Source organism: Osmia lignaria, chromosome 10 (genome assembly GCF_051020975.1).
Source record: "Osmia lignaria lignaria isolate PbOS001 chromosome 10, iyOsmLign1, whole genome shotgun sequence".
Lineage (NCBI taxonomy): Eukaryota > Metazoa > Arthropoda > Insecta > Hymenoptera > Megachilidae > Osmia > Osmia lignaria.
The window spans coordinates 6,685,854-6,703,707 of record NC_135041.1 but is presented as its reverse complement, the minus strand read 5'-3'; positions in this window follow the sequence as shown (position 1 = coordinate 6,703,707).

Below are 17,854 nucleotides of genomic sequence, written 5' to 3'. Positions count from 1 at the left end.
ATGCATGCGCAGTCATGTGTACGTGGCTTTAATGCACGCCAGGATGCACTATCTTTAGTTACAGCCAAGTCTCGTGCGCAACGTATAATCCTTCACTAATACCGTTTGTAATCTCATATCGTAGTTCCTTTACACGCCGGAAGACGCATCTATACACGCATTCTCGCAAATTTACTACGTCAGATTTGCATACGTCAAGCAGGGATCCTCCCTTTTCACCTTATGCAAATTTCAATTTTCATTCGTTCTCTGTGTTACATTCGACTCGAACGTTTCCTGCAATTTAACCTTTGAACAATAAAAGCGTTTTCAGAAGAATGCTCCACGTACGAATTTCTTTCACAGAACAATAACAGACTTGTTACAACAGCAACAAAGAGAACTATAATAGTTTTTTCGATATTATTTCAACAACAAATTCGCGAAGCCTGAGTAAACATCGGAAGTGAAAAATTCAAGAATTCTCGTAAAAACACGGAAGAAAAATGAGAAGGGAATTGGAAATCGAGGGAAAGAGGGTAAGAAAATGAACCGACAGCGAGTTTTTCCTCCGGTGTTCTACCGTGTAAGAAGCGCCGATGTGTTTGGAAGTTTACGAACTTAGAGAAGGGTTTTACTTATGTATTAGTTCATCACTGAAACGACTATTACTGACGAGGATCCAGCTGCGGCCCTTCTTACATTTCTCTTTGTATCCGGTCTTTTCTTCCATTCCGTTGTTTCACGTATTTATGAAAAACATTAACCTACGTGGAACAGCAGGAACACTGATGAAAACGCTCAGGATAATACATTGCATGAATTTTATATTTTTAGTAAATACGATACTTCTAAAATATATAACATTTTACAAATTATAAAATACATTTGATGACACATCACTATTATTATATGAATATAGTCGGGTGTAATTCACGCGGTGGCAATGCGTTAAGTATTAGCAGTTAACGTCTTCGTGGCGTGAATCATAATCAACTACTTTCACCGTATGCAAGAAGCACCGTAAACTAATAATTGCAATGAATTTCACGAGCATTAAGCCAGCTGTAGAAAGCTTGTAACGAGCAGCAACATTATAGATTAGATCGCGTCAACGTGTTGAATTCTAGTCACTGTAGTTAACCCTTTACCCAAGATTAACCTTTGGTTTCTAACCTTTGGCCGGATTAACGGGTTTCAAAAAGATTCGAAGTGTCTCAGAATCCCTTATTAACTGGACATAAGACTCTTGCAATTAAAAATTTATTTTCAAATATTTAATGAATACTCGCATGGAATTATTGCATCTTTAATTCGTTCCATTTAGGTGGAAATCCCTAGCAGAAACTGGTAAAAATTGCGAAGTACCAGTGGAAGATAAAAAGAAGAAAAGGATATTCCTGAACGGTCGCGTAGTCAGGTAAAATAATAGCTTCAGAAAAGTGCACGATGTTGAAGTGGGTGTACCCACCGCTGTCAAGATTCTGATTTAATAATACATCAGTCGCGACCAGATTCCCCGCGTCACCGTTCCTTTTTCTCATTCCGTAATGTCCTTTCCGTGTACCAACACTTTCTCGTTGTTTTATTGCGAATTCCCATTCTCCTCTGTCATATGAACTTTTTATCGTACGTCTATCGTAGACGCCTCTCGGTGAGCAGGAATTCACTTATTCCGACTGGACTGTAGATTAGAACTTTCGCTTGTATATTCTGCAGATGCTTTATCCGCGTGTGGCGAGGAATGCGTTGCAACGGACAGGGATTTCCGACTGTGAATTCTTCGAAATTTAAAAGAAGGAATTAGAGGTATGCGAGAAGCTTGAACATTTCGTCCACTAAACCCGATTTGACCTGACCCGACCCGCTACTTTGGGGTTTTCGCGTACCTTCAGTAGCTACGACGCGACATATACATAGCCTGAAATTTTCGTCAGAGATACAGATTTTCTCGACTGAAACCGTCGAAAGTCGTTATCGAGGTAGACGATCGAAGCGATGTGCAACGAAAGTAGGAACAAAGGGAAGAGAAAGAACAGAAAATACTGTTTGCCAGCGTAGCCTGCACGAGAAAACGTAATTTCACCTATTAACCGGCAACAAGGTTGTTGCTTCTCAACTATCTAACCAGCCGCGGATATCCCCGCCGTAAAGACGGAAAGAGGTTCAACCAGGGTCTTTTACACGCTTCGTTATGATTTCAGCCAAAGAGCTACCGTGCCGTATTTTCTTAAGGCCACGCGTTGCTTTCGTTCCTTGTTTTTACCGTAAAATGGTTGGAATTTTAATGGTCTGAAAAGGAACGAAATTCAACCTCCTCTTGTTTTCAATATCCACCGTTTCGTCGACAAATAAACATTTCAATTCTACCCGCACTAAATACAACACTGTACGAAATTAATTGCTATCCGCCAACACGGAACCGGCACGGAACGCCAGGAAAAAGTAAACTCCCGCTACCGGCCACATAACTTTCCCCGTGTACCAAAAACGTAAATGCATACTCGATCCGAGACGTTAATCGTAGCTTCGAAGCTAGTAGCTTATATCCGACTCAAAAACACGATCGCTACGGCGAGCTAGAAAATCGGTTTTCGGCCATGCCTCTTGCAGCTTGCTCCATTTATTCGTAAGACGGTCACGTTTTACTTTAGCCCACTGCCAACCGCGTTACCCCGAGCTACGGTAAATCAACTAACCGTTTTCCAGTATACAGGCCGCACCATAATAAGTGGGCGTAACTTTAGTGACGAATTCAGAAGTTGCATTGGAAAAGAAAGACCTTTTCTTTCAAATTTCTTTGAAACGATGACCAAGTTTAATTGACCCCATTTCGTCGACCTGTACAACGACCCGGACCACTTTTCAAGAAGCACACTTTTCGTGTATGGTAAAATATCATAACACCACTTGCCTCGCAAGCCTCGATCGACGTTTTTACAAGTCGATCTGAGCGGACATCGTTTCCACCCACGCGATGTAACCTATAGAACGAAGGATGCTTAGAGGTTTAGGTAGCGGCTAGTAAACGGACCGCATGCTCGTAAAATGCGGCGATCGCAAGACCGCAATAAAGACTTCCGGTTGGTCGTGTGTGTGTGTGTTCAAGATAGACGCGAAAGTTGGATAGAGATGAGGATGACGAGGATGTTGGTAGCGGGAGAATCGAGTAAAAGCACACCCGGTGGACCGGTGCCAGGGTTCGGCGGTAGGCACTCGTACTCATTGCATCCGAATCTCCAGTCGTACGTAAAGGGATGGGTATTTATGGTAGTGCTACATTGATTCGTGTAAAGCCGACGGTACTTGACCTCTTCAACGTAAAGTAGTAGCCGGTCGGAAGCCACGAATGAATTCGGTTTACTCCCGGTTTGCTACCTGTGGATACGATCTACGTGTGGGGCCTTCGTGGATAGAGACATTAGCAAAGGTTACTTTATGTACAACCGATACTAGCTGAGCTGAAAATTTCATCTGGTACCTGAATTTGCGGCCGACCAAAACTGCGAATGCATCGGCCCACCCGATACATATATACCGGCGAACGTGGCTGAGTATACTTCATTTACTTCTCCGTTTTCACGAACGATTGCAGGGGTGAATTTCAGACGATTAAGAGATAGGAGATTTTAAAGAAATTTAATAAAACGTGAAATATATGAAATTATGAACAGCACTGAAGGAATATTTTGCATTTTTAGAATAATTATTTTTTTAGCTGGATACATAATTGGATATGTACAAAATAATTGAAGTAAGTGAAACTCTACCTCTACAGTTAAGGGTTAAATAATAATCTCAACGATCCAGTTACAACAATTTTACGCAATTGTGTGGGTAAAGTCTCGTATGCGCGATACACTCCGAAAACTCTCACGTACAATTGTCATAATAAATTCCAGCAATTTGTACGCTCGCCGCAATGAATTTTCCGTGCGTTATATCCGCATAGTCGTCTCTCCAGGAAAAGTATGGGCTAAGTGAGATAACGAGCCAACAAAATACAGGGAGTATAAAAACCGTTTGCCCGAGGCTGAGTACAAACTAGCGCAAGACCGATTTTAGAATAATTAATCATACGGACGAGTGGTCGCAAAGAGGTTGAACTTCCGGAAGTTATAACAGTAGCAGGTTTAACCGTCTGTCATGATGCTTTAATAATAATTGTACGTAGGAAGATGGCCCGTGTAAGATCAGGGTAATTAGCCGGTTCTTGGAAGCCGCAAATGGATACTGGGACAATTCAACTTAACCTCGCTTCCGTAATTAATAGCGATATCTAGTCAGAGTTAAGTCCTGTCTAGGGGGGTCCTTCAGGCTAGATCAAATTGTCTCCCGCGAAGCGGAAGCCCACGTATACTTGCAGATTTCTCGGCTGGGTTAGTTACCAGGGAGATCGTATAGCATGCTCTGAACTTAGATCAAGTTATAATCGCGTCAGATATTCGACCGGCTAACATATAATTTACCTTCTCCTACGATTCGTCTTCCATCCAGATTTTCACCTAACAACCATCTATTACTATAAGGACGATGTAGATTTCTCTGTTAATAATACATTGCTACTATCTATTTCTACTTGAATCTATTTAATAACTTTAAATAATCTCTGGTTCGCTTTCAACTTTCCACATAATTCTAATCAATTTTGAATACTTTAAAGATTACATTGTCGAATCGTTTTCCTATTTCCGGTTCGTTGAAAATGACACGAGTGACGCGTTCCTATCCGTCTCCTCAACGTTTGTAGAGCTCTCCCCTTGTGCAGCTCCGAAAGGATCGAAAATTTCTTCCATTCCTGCTTTCAAAGCGACTTCCCGATGCATTTCTTATGAATCTCGAGAATTCGCAAATCTTTAGATCCGGATACGACAGATATATTTATCAGAAAGAAAATAGCGTCCCATAAGTGTCCAATATTTAATAGAACTTTGAATTAACGTGACGTTATTTAAATGATTGGAAATTCTCGAACAAGATTCGTGGCAAGAAACACAGTTTCTCAAACTTCGAAGCGGTACGAATTTCGGTATAACCGGAAGCAATTCGTAACGAAGGAAGAAACGAGGAAACTGGATTGTTTGTGACGAACGATCGGTTCGATAGCAATAATTTTCCTCGTTATGGTAATACGCGCAACGCGAACGGGTCCCATAATGCTTAAACATAATTTATTACGTATCACGTTGAACACAGATGCGTAATATTGTGGTTTTAACAAGTTTTGTGGTTATCCACAGGCCAGATAATTTACCCATAGATAATCGAGAGTTTACTGCTTCTGCGGCTGAAACTGGTGCGCTCTTTCCCTCTTGATTTTCCACTCTTTATCGTTCTCCCTCCTTCCGTCGCATTACCGTAACACATACCGACTAAGTTAACTCGCACGTACGCGACAGGGGGTGAAACGAGGATTGGCGTTTCACCCGATCGAGCTGAAAACTTCCACGGCGAACATTTATGTCTTTTAGCGTGACCCGTGTCGCGTCAGGAACCGAGAGCTTATTCATGTTTAACCGTAGACTAGCCATGGAATCCATTAAAACGTAGAAAAAGATGAGATCAACCGGTTCCCGGTACGGTGTAATTCAATTTTCCTGCTATCGTTCAAGTGTTTGGAAAAAGAGCAATTTACTTTATGAGACGGTCATAAATTGCCTCGTAAATAGACCACGTTAATTACATACTCCACGTTGAAGGACGAACCAATAGAAATTTCTGTTTTTATTCGTGAACCATATCAGAGGCTCGGTTCGAGGTTGATTTTCACGTTTTCAAAGGACGATTGAGCACGAATGAAGCATATAGCTATAAAACCACAAAGATTCATAGTATTCTATTATGAATTTATTAGGGGAACTTTTTTGGAGCCGACTCGACGTACCCACCTCTCAAGTACCCACACCTCCCTACAATTCATCATTCAACTCGATTCTTCTCTACCCAAGTGATCAGTAACCAGTTCACGAGTAGCATACAAAATTTCCATAATTTTCATTCAGTACACCTGCCTCGTCTCCCGAAGCTAGTTCCCGTGCTTTCGTAACAAACACAAGAGGAACATCCGAAGTAGCGGGAAACCAAAACAGAGAACAACTGCGACAGTATGGCGAGGATCAGACGCGTTGTCCAGTTCGACGACAAAGTTCTTACGGTTCAGCTCGTGTGATCCCTGTGTCGGTCGAGCGCAAAGCCTGCACCTCGTTTGCCCTTACGTTTCTCTTCCAGGTTCTAGTTTCGTCGCTGGCCGAGTACGTACACAATGACCCGGTCCCACGTAACCGTTGGATAGAAGGAAAGCCGAAGAACAAGGTCCTTCGCTACACCGAGTAGTTGATAGCAACGATCCTCGAACCAGAGAAACCCTCCGCGAGCTTTCTATCTCCGTCTCTTTGTCAGTCGAGTTTCCATGGAAGCTCATGAATTTAAGACGCGTTCGTGCCCAACCTCCAGCTACTCCGACTTGCGTTAAGCAATAAGCTACACGGACGTCCGCATCGGAGTGTTTACGGGAAAGTATACTCGTAATTACGCGACCTACCGTGCCGTACCGGCAATGAATCTTTTTCCCTGCTGCATGTTTTTTCTGATTCGTTCGAAAAGGCGCGAGGCTCCTTTGCTCTGGAGAATTGAACGAACCCGGCAATTTATCCAAGAATTCCGACTCTGTTGATATTTTTCTCTTAAAGGGTACACATCGCTTCCTTTCGCTCCTAATCGTTCCGTAGATGGGGTTTTAACGAACGTTCTCTGTACTTCGTTGCGGTAAAATGTTGGTAGCAAATTGTACGTCGAGAGACTCCACCTTGCACTCTTCTGGATTTAGTACACCTCGTTTGCGCGATAGATAACAACTCTCGTATGCAACGGTGGATTCTTTTCTAATGGATTCATTACAATGGCTGTTACAATGTAACCAGTTTGCAATTTCCAAGCGGAATATATTAGCTATTAATAGCGTGATTAATGTCTTGCGAGCATTCAATTATTTATAAAGGTGCAATCGTTGCCATTTGTTACTCGTACATTCTTTGCATTTTTTTCTATTAACATGGCTGTTCCTTTTACAATATCTTCCAGTAGCAAAGAATTTTTATGAGAACCAAATTTGAAAAATAAAAGTTGTCTATTATTCAGCAAAGATAGGTATTTGCTTCAAAGCACAGGTCGAAGTGAAATTGAAACTTTTTTTGAAATATAAAGCAAAATATATTTGTCGAAGAAACACCGGTTTAGTTTCAAACAAACGTGCAAGATCGCGTGGTTTAATTCTCGCGTTTAAATCGCAGCTTTAAAGAAGATGTACAGAGATACTTTCAGAGCGCGATAAATATAAAAGTTGAACGTCATAATATAATTTTCACTGGTACATCTTTTCCATGGGGTGTTTCGTGGCCAGATGCCGGAAGAAATATGCGATGATGAATGTAAAAGTCAAGAGATACAAAGCGAAATTCCCAGAACCGTCCAGGGAAACGAATGCGTACGAGAAAATGGACGTAATAATATGTACATGCATTTCAAAGGAGAATTACGCCGCCATTAGGAATACAAATGACACCGTCGCGCTTTGCTACGCACCTTATTTTTCCTATTTATTTTCTAATATTTTGCCAGGATCAACCCACGCGTTGAAACGAGCTATTGAAACACACCGCGTGTTCTACATAAACTGGAAGTAGATTTAAGCATCATAGGAGAAAGCTGTCATACCTGTGCGACGTTGTCGGTAAACTAATATAATGCAGCGGGTGCTAGATAAATTCCCACGAAACAGGAATTATCGAGCGTCAATAGAATGCCTGCACTTTTCACAGTTCGTTTGTTTCTCTGGCATAGCTATACATTCATGCGTTTCTAAGAGGAAATTATATGGCAGGGAGCAAGTGCTTACCGTACATGCTCTAAATAATTTAACGATTTTAAATGTATCATACTAATTTATTCCATATAACAAAGAGTTAACGTGTAATAAAAGCAGCTCAATAATTTCTGTGATATAAAATAAGAAATCTGAGATCTGTCATTTTGACGTATTCGGTTGTTCCGGACATTAACGAATTGCCCTATTCATCCTGATAATGGTATCGATTGACAATTGTGAAACGTGAAATATCGTGACAGGCATTATTCATAAAATACGCTTGACTCGACAGCGCCCAATAATGGAGCTCGATCCTCGATACGGTTCGAGATCGCAAACAAAGCGCGAATAAATGTTTGAAGAAGTTCGTTCCACAGAGAGCTACGAGCCATTGTAAGTCCGCGGGATGGAAGAAGGAATGGCTGTGCGAAAGATAACAAAATATACTCGCGCCTACTTTCTTCCCTTTTTCCGATCTATCGTGTACTTTATGCTAACTCCCATTGAACAGCTAACGTTGTATCCATCTTTCTACGGGAGCACTGAAGCACCAGCGATCGAAAGCGAGCATTTCAATCGGTCCCTCCAATGCGTACGGTTATATCGGAATTTGCAATTCTACTCGATACGCCTCGTACTTGCATATCCAGTTTGCGTCTATACATTCCTTTCATCTTCAAAGTGGGAATTAGAAAGCATGATACTTTCAGAACATTGGCAAAAAATGAATTATAATAATATCGAGTGAGAGGAAACTCTGAGCCCGCCATTCCCAGACAGGAATCCTAGGCTCTAACGATAAGAATATTTTTATTTAATGAAATACCCGAAAATATCGGGTCAAGTAGGGTCGGATACCGGAAATTTTCGGGATCTCCTACGAAATTCTAACGAATTGTTTTCCCGTTAGAATCAAAGAATAGAATGAATACGATCGAAGCACTAAAGGATCCTAGTCCTAACTCCCGCATACATGGAATTCGAATGTAGCGGAGTGGTAAATCGTTCTGGCAAGAACGTCCTCGCGATTACCTTTCACCAGCGAGCCAGTGCTCGTGGGGAAGTCTCCTCGAGGCAAGGATTTCCTTTTCTAAAGAGTTGTTAGGGTTAGTGCGGTACAAAAGCTTACATAACGCACATTTTCTCGCCAAGTATCTCTCTCTCTCGGTCGGTATGCCTGTCTGAACCAGGGAGACGGGCTCTTTTCAAACCTGTTTTTAAGCTGTATCGAGCGCCAATAATGCAATAGAAACGCGCATACGTTCATTTGCGCTCACCTTGCCGTAACGAAATCATTAACCAGCGTCCGTCGGACCCTCCCAACGGTAACGTAACCGCCGCGTTTGTTGGTCCACCGTGTTATTTAGCGGGGATCCGTACGAAAGGCGAACCAAGTCGAGGCTGTCGTTGCATTTCCAAGTGAAACGCGTTCGATGAAACGTCTCTGTTCGGTTCGACGCTCGGGAAATTGAAGTACAATCATAATCTACCATTCGATCAGTCCTGTATATCGCGTGATCGGTTGTTTTGGTGAACAAAGTGTGTACCGCGGATCAATATGATCAAAAATATCCCGGAAAACAGTAGACCAAAAATATGGTGTCCCAAGGATGATTGCCATTCCCGCGACGATGGAATCTCCATGTCAACAGCTTCCGCTTCATCGAACTCTAGGAACATCAGGGGAATTGAAGCCATGGTGTTCCAAGGTACGAGGGTGAAGCAGCGAGGCGATCTATTTATCCTGGAACCTTCGAAGATGGTTGTCGTCGACTCCAGACATCCCAGGTGACGATACGTTACACATTAACTCGTGGTTTAAAGATAATTATGCAGCGTGAAATATCTCACGTCTGAGAGAATTGAAATCGCGAGAAATCTAGATAATTCTGGCGTACAGAAAGGTGTTCATCGTTTGTGTCAATAATTTTAATAGGCCAATGTTTGTAGATGAAATATTGCAGGGTATAGTAATTTCATAATACGATTGGAATTTATTTTTCGCCAATCTTTTAATTTAAATATTTTCAAACGATTTGTTCTATTTCCTAGCAAAGATATCGGTTGTTGGTATTCCTATTTGGCAAAGGGAGGAATAAAATGTCAATGGTCAAACGAGGGAAATTGAATTCGGCAGGAAGGAAAAGTTTGATGGCGCATCGACACAGGCTAAAGCGTTTTCTCGTGGAAAACTATTCGAATGTATTCGAGCCAGTTCGAAAACATGGCCGGGTAACATATGCTGGCGTTTGCCTCTCATTTTACAAGACGTTCACGTGCAGTTTCTTGCAAACCTCGTTGCTCAGAATTTGCAAACGCATGCACGTGCGTGCCATTCGTTCGAACCTGTGTCTGCGAAAGTATAAGGTACAGGTGCGAACGGAGGTGACGACTGCAATTGCAACTTGCAACTACCCTGGCCACGAATACGTGATCCACTATCCTCGTTTCTTCAGGAATTACAACGTGCCCTGGCTCGTTTTTACCATTTGGATTTCGAAATACTACCACAGAAAATGTCGACAAATAATAATTAGCTTTGTAACTTTGATCGTTCAACAAATTCTGTATTTCCGAATTGAATTACAAATTGTTGCAAACAATTAATTCGGAGAAAAATTCAAACTTTTTCAAAAAGAATGGTGTTTACTCGGAGTTCGCTGGTACGTATATACGTAATTGGAGCTATGCTTTTATCAAAATGCCAATAAATTCGAGGGCAAGGACGATTGAAGGGAAGCGAGTTATCAAAAGAGGTCAGAATCGTCGTTCGCTATCTATACTCGCTCTTCCGTTCTTAACCTCGAAAAAGGCATCGGAGACGGTGACGACCCAAGAGTCGAATCCCTCTCCATTTGGTCGAAAATAAATTGCCAGAAGGAGCCGGCTCCCCCCGTCCACTTTCGGTCTTCTCTTTTGAGATAGCCGAGGAGAAACTGCCCTATGGCTGTTCAGAAGCTAGACGAGCAAAAGAGGATTTACATTGATCGGCAAATCCCATCGGTTTCGCCATTAAATATTTACAGTGGACGAGGCTCGGGGATGAGACTGCATCGTCCTGAGGCTCGCCTTCCTAGACATACATAAGTACATACGTGCAAGTAAATCTACTACTACATCACGTGTCTGTCATATTAGAGAATTTCCCAACAAACAGATTCTCTTCGCTAATGCAATAAATTCAATAGTGGATTCTAATCCTTCTACCCTGTTGCAAAAATAAAATTTTATTTCTAAACTTGTGCAGAAAAATATAATTAAATCGTCCACATAATTTCGTTTTCAGGCTCAGATACAATGACGCTTTAATTAAGGGTCAAAATCACCATACCCACAATATCCATTTTCTAAGGGTACAGCATGATATTAGATATTGAATAATAATTAATAAACCGAATAAGTACAGTGAGTAAAGCTATTCTGATGAAAATGCGAGCAAGAGAAAGAGAATCTAACGAATGAAGTGCAACGAGGGAAAATCTCAAAGCAATTAACGTTTAATCGACTGTCGCTTACACCGAATCGAGCGAGGAGTGGCAAAACTCGCGAACAGTCGCGACACCGAAAATTAAGAAGCGAGGAGCCGCGTGCCAACTCGATCGGGGAGCAGCTCTAATTAAGTCGAATCCCTTTTATGCTAATACCGCGGCACCGGTTCCTCCGAACTTCCCTCCAAGTCTCGCGAACTCTTCGAAGACTTTATCGGGTCTTTACCGGCTTTAGCTTTCCTGCTGCACACGCTTTTCAACGGGAGCAGCGACGAACGGAATACATATTTATTCAGCCGCGCTTCGAAGACGGACCGCTCGATTTGTCAAAATTACGCGGGAATCGGAGTCTCCTCAATCCCGTGGAAAATAGAACGGCGTACGTTTAGATGTATAACCGGGTACAGAATGCCGATGCATTTGCATAATTGTGCGTACAAATTTCAAACTTTGCCAGAAGGATTTGCCTGGCTCACGATGCGAGGGAACCACGCTGCGTCAATGTGCAGCCGCAATTCCTCGTTCGCAGATTCCGGTTTCTATTCGATGAATTATTTATGCGAATACGCGTCGTTTTAAAAGCCGCCGTAATTTCGCGACGACTTCTCTTCTGTTTGCATTTCGGCTGCTTCGCCGGAAACTGAACTCGATTCCCAACGAAATATGTATTTCTTTTTAATTCGTCCGTCGTTTTCATGCAAGGTCCTTCTTCGCATTGATGAAAAATTGCAGTGGAAAAATATGGTATAAATTCAACGATAATAAGGAAGTGAAATATTTGAAATAGTTAAATCATAACGCAATTATTGAAGTGATTTTGTGAACTTTAAAATAATAATTAAGAAAGTGTAATACTAGAACCGCCGAAATAATTTGTATAACTAATAAAATGCGTCCAGAGTACAATTTTATTTCGAAATAAATGTAAACGATCCTTTTTATATAGAACTTTCTAATACACGTATTACCCGAGGGAAAACGCGGTTATCTAGCCATTGAATGAATGTTCCTAGGTAATTTCACGTCATGGTTTAGCTATGAAGACTTATAGTAATCGAACAATATCTCCAATATCTATATCCGTAGATTATGAATTGAACGGGGGCGATCTTGCGAATTGAACGAGCTAACTTTAACTCTTCTTGACACTTCCATTAGAGAATATCCATAATATACCAACGTTAAAATATTTTAACATTTACTACCTCGCTGCTTAAATATAAATAACATTCTATTCAACCGACGCATCGTACCAATGCGAAATCCTCCAAGTTATCTCTGAAAGATTGAACAGTAACCGGAGAATACTAATTTTTCGAAATGGAGTTTGCCCGAATGGAAATGCAATGTCTCTTCCGTTATACTTCCTACGCGAAGCACAGCAGAGCTGGAATATAATGTACGGTTAACATTAGGAAATTTGCATTTATTTCGCTGCACAATTTTCTTCGTTTCAAATTAAATCCTGACCAACGAGAAGAAAACCTTCCACCTGATTTACACAGCGATTTGTTCACGATATTCCGTGTCTATTCTTGACTGTTCGCGAAGTTAAAAGGACGAAATGATTACATGGAACCATGACAAACGCACGCGGAATAACGTTTGTCTTCGTTAGAATCCAACCGTAATAGCGCTCTACGATATCACTTGCACCGTTGCCTCCATGTCGCTTTTCCATCCTGTGAATATGTTCTGATCAACTGAATATTTAATCACGTGGCTGATTCGCGTACAGGTACCCGTGATAAGTACACCGCTTCCACGTGCTTACAACAATTATCGAAAATCAATATGTTGTCTCGCATTCATTAATGCAAGGTATCCCATAAAATTCAGAATGATTAAATTTACGTCGTTTAACTCTTCTTCGAATTAGTTCAATTTTTTAATTAAATATGCCGAAAAAAATTAGTTTGCACTTATCGATTCAATAAAATGATACCTAACACATTTCAAGCTCAGTGGCGTAATTATAATTTTGAAATAAGGGGGTCGAAAATATTTTTTTGAACACTTAATTAGCATTTCGACAATATCAAATGTAATTCCCTTCAGTTATTTTTATTCCAGATATCGCTTTTTGAAATTTTCGAAAATATTCTGATCTTTATTAGAAAAAAAAAAAGATTTTTAAGTTCTGGCCTTTACTCTTCAAGCTATATTTATATTCGGACGTTGTTGATTAAAAACTCATACACTATGGTCACGTTCATTGAACGCGACAGTGTATCCACGTAACTTACAGTGTTTCATGGGAATTTAATATTAATACACAATTTGGCTGGCTGTCTTGTAAGCGAAGGCACGCGTACGTGCTTGCAGAATGCAATATTTATATGAACACACGCCAAGGAAAACAAATGAGGATAACGTGACCGTTCCTTTTCTTCTCTATGTCGTACACACATGGCAAGGAAGTTTCACTAGTGTCGGCGACGATGCAATGAGCTAACCCAACCTCTCTTACCAACACTCGATCGAAGCATACCCTGGTGTCTCATTGCTATATCCTTTTGCTCCGTGAGATTTTTACAATGCAGCCTACTACCGGGATCATCGACGGAACGTGTAAAAAATACTCGAGGGACGTGTACTGATTCAAGATCCTCGATTTAACGATATCCAGGTGTATCGAACACGCTACCTTAGCATCGTATCGTTACAAGTATACTACAGTATACTTTTACAGAACACCATTGAACATTGATAGCCAAAAAGAAAGTATCGATGATAGAAGATAACGTTTCCAGAGGATAATTTTGCCAAATCGAAACGAAAGCAGAGGAGAGATACTCTTTCGAACTTTCTAACGATTGAATTCCAGAACTCTTTTTAAGCACCAAGTGCACTCGACGAGCTGGCGATAACGATTTACGGGAACAAGCACTTCTTACTACAGATCATTTGCAACGGGGAACGTTTCTGTCGTCGTTAATGTTTTGCAACAATGCCTGAACTTATCCAATTTCCGTCCAAGTTAAAAAACCTACATTAATCTCGGCCTTGACGCGAACTTCGAAACTCCCGAACTCCATTCTCTTTAATATCTCACATACACGTATTCCTTTGAAACCTCTCTACCTTCGCATCATTCAACTTTTTGTTCAATCGAAAAATTAATCATTGCTCGTCCAGACATACAAGGTTATTCAAATTAAAACGTCCACTTTCACTGGACTTTCGTATCGGAACTGATCGTAACCCGACTGGCTAATTCTTTGCTATCAGAAACTAAATAAAAGAATCTTGGTCATTTCAACAGACTTCAGAAGTCAACTTCAGAAGTTTTACAAAAATTGTAAATCCTCTCCAGATAAAAAGCACGATATACAAGTTACGTTTCAGTAAATTGAGTGTCGTTTGAAGGTACCGCGAGCAATCGACCTCGACTCGTAAAAAGGATACACAAACCGTCGTAGAGCAAAGAAAAAATGAAGCAAAGAAGAGTAGGTAAGGAGAAAAGAAGAAGCTCGGCAAGTAATATCGATCAGCATTCAAGTTTTCCTGGCAAAAAACTGGCTACGTAAAGTAGCTTTAAGCCTGGTCCCTCGGCGAGGCTTACAGCGATTCTTCACAACGGTTGACAGACTAAATACCGTCCCTTGACAACTTTTTATAGAATGCCTTGCCCTCCTCCAGCTAAGTGCTTACTGCGACGGAAGAACGGCGAGCAAAGGGGCTCGAATGTAAGGCGAGGAGAAAAACAAGAAAAAATATGCGTTCCACGTTGCACTGGTATCGTGAATCAGCCCGAAGTGGGTGAACGCGTGGCTGCACCTAGGTCCGGTGTAATCGAGAGGGTGCAACAGGGGTGGAGGTGGTGAAGGGTCGCGACAATATATTCCGCAAAGCAGATCGCGGGATGTACACATAAATATACATTTTTATGACGAATATACTGGCGGAAATATATATATATCGTTTCAAGGAGGAGATTCCCGAGACGAGCAACGGCGAGGGTCGTTCAGGTGCGACACGTCGTATGAGAGGAGCTCGTAAACGGATGCGGAGAAGAAACGTCACGTCTGACGCCGGATATTTCACACCCACCTGACTTCCGCCGTTTCCGTATTTTTGTTCGTCGTACGCGAGTTGTAATGCTCACCGTGTCGTGGCAAATTGGAGTTTGCCGATGGGAATTTTATTTGTGGCCATCGTGAAACGTTGATGATGTTTCCGGAGTGAAGGTGCCACGTATAATATAAACGAGTTAGGGATCAATACGAATCACTTTAACCCTATTGGTGAATAGTAACGAATTTATGGTATACCAAGTTTGAATTTTGTTGGCTGAAAATGGCGAATACAAGATGGACGATCTAGTTTACTTGACCATCTCCGTCGAGAGTTTCCTATTCTGGAACGTCTTGGAAATTTCCCATAACGGTGCGCTTCCTATCTCGAGTAAACACCCCGTTAAGAAATATGGCGCGGGCCTTTTTGAATTACTACCTCGGGCAATGCTCGACGTGTATTAAAATCCTTTTAACCGGACATAAATAAAGGTACGTTCGGCCGGGTAATCTCCAGGGAGGATTACCCGGGCGTTGGCGAAACTGAAAGAAGAGACTCTCGTTTACCTAGGTGTCCTCGAGTAGGACGTAGACAGTGTCACGAAGGAGGACGGTCCACGATTTTATCCAACGTCCTACCTCTGCGCACGTCCGCCGATTCAAAATCGTCCTCTCTATCCGTGCAAGGTCCCGGCTCTTGCCCCGCGTTCACCTCACCTCTCGCAAATTTAATCTCTCCCGCTCGCGTCAAAGTGAATTCCATAAAACAAACCGTCTCTCTTAAGCTCTCGGGAGAGCACTTTCGTTTCGTTGTCCCATTCTTCTCATATTTGACTCGATTACCGGGGTCAAGGGAGAAAGAAGGATGGAAAGAAAGACGAGCGAGCACGGGAAAGAGAAAAACGGAGCCAGAGGGGAACGTGTTCGAACCTGGTGTACGCTCCTTGCGGACTAATCCCGAGAACGGGTATAAATGGTAACTGATCAACAGAAAAGAGATGGGAATGAAAGTGGGATGTGACGGTCTAAAGTGCAATTGAATTTCAGATTTACGTCCGGCGACGTAATGCGACTTGGAATTGCGTCGAAACGAAAAGGACGTCTATGAATTCATAATGTTTTCGCTACTATGTTAACATTTTCTATCGTTAAGCATCTTGTTTAATAATCCAGTTATATAAAATATGAAGTATACTGGTCGCCGAAAACCCTCGCGAAAACGCGTTAAGAAACGCGAGTGGAACATGGGCCAAATCGATCAGACCTCAAAATAAAAAGTAGAGAATTTGATAAAATATAAAAGGTTAAGCACGAATCGAGTGCTTTGACACTAAAATTTAGAACGGTCCACATACATATTCTGCACAATTTCGCGCTCTAAAAATGGTACTTCTGTCTCTATCTAGCGTCAAACGAAGAAACTAACCAAATAGGATATTCCTTTTAAAGTGATTCCCTGCTCTACCAATTAAAGAACCAAGTCTAATTCACGTATACACTCTCTACTTACAATAAGCGACTAAATTAATAAATTAAAATAAACTAATTTACGTTACAAGAATACTATGTGTAACACTAAATTGGAGAATATGTACTTACAGGATGTTCGGCTCGGCTGCGAATCCTTTGAGGGGATGGCAGTGGGTGTGATGCCGAACACTTTTTTCCTCTGTCACAATGCTTGCTAAGGCTTAAACTTTGAATAATTAATGAGAAACACTACCGTGGAGCGCAGGCGCAGCCGCGGGAGTGTCAGCTACGAGATCCGCGCTCGACCGTAGCCGCGAACTAATTAGTCGACGCGTCGGTTCGTAGCCGACACTCCCGAGGCTGCGCAAGCGCGCTATGCGCCCTCTAATTGCTTGCTGTTTTTCATTAATAATTCAAAAACTGTACTTTAATGAGCATTTTGGTAAAGGAAAAAGTTGTTCAGAATTGCCTTAGCTACCATCCCCCCATAAGATGTCCACCCTACCCGAACACTCTGTATATAATTTAACTTTTAGTTTACCACCTTCAAGTTACCCTTCCTAATTGTGATACATGATTGAAGAACTTTACTTGTCTTGCACATAACAACCACTGTTCAGAAATGAAGAAGCTTTATGAATAATACTGTGTCTTGGGACTTCCAAATATTTTGAATTTTGGCTTTGGTCCCATCCTTAGGATGGATATCCAACAAGATGACCCATCTCCAGTCCCCAAAAGGGATGTTTCCCAAGTCAAACCTAATTCTGTCAAATTCTATTAGGGCAGGCCTATTCTCAAGATATTTTAATAATTCAGAGCTTTACAATTTACCACGATATAAACTTTGGAAGAGCCATGTAAGGATGGAAGGTTCTAAATTAATTAAATTCGGAACTTCATCCGTCAATTTTCTCCTTAATTCTCGCGCTATATTCGAAAAAAGGAAGCAATTCAAGAAAAGACTGATGGCAAGCGAAAAAGAAAGGAAGGCCAATGCTTTATAGAACGCCACGACTTATCTGTGGAGCAGGTTT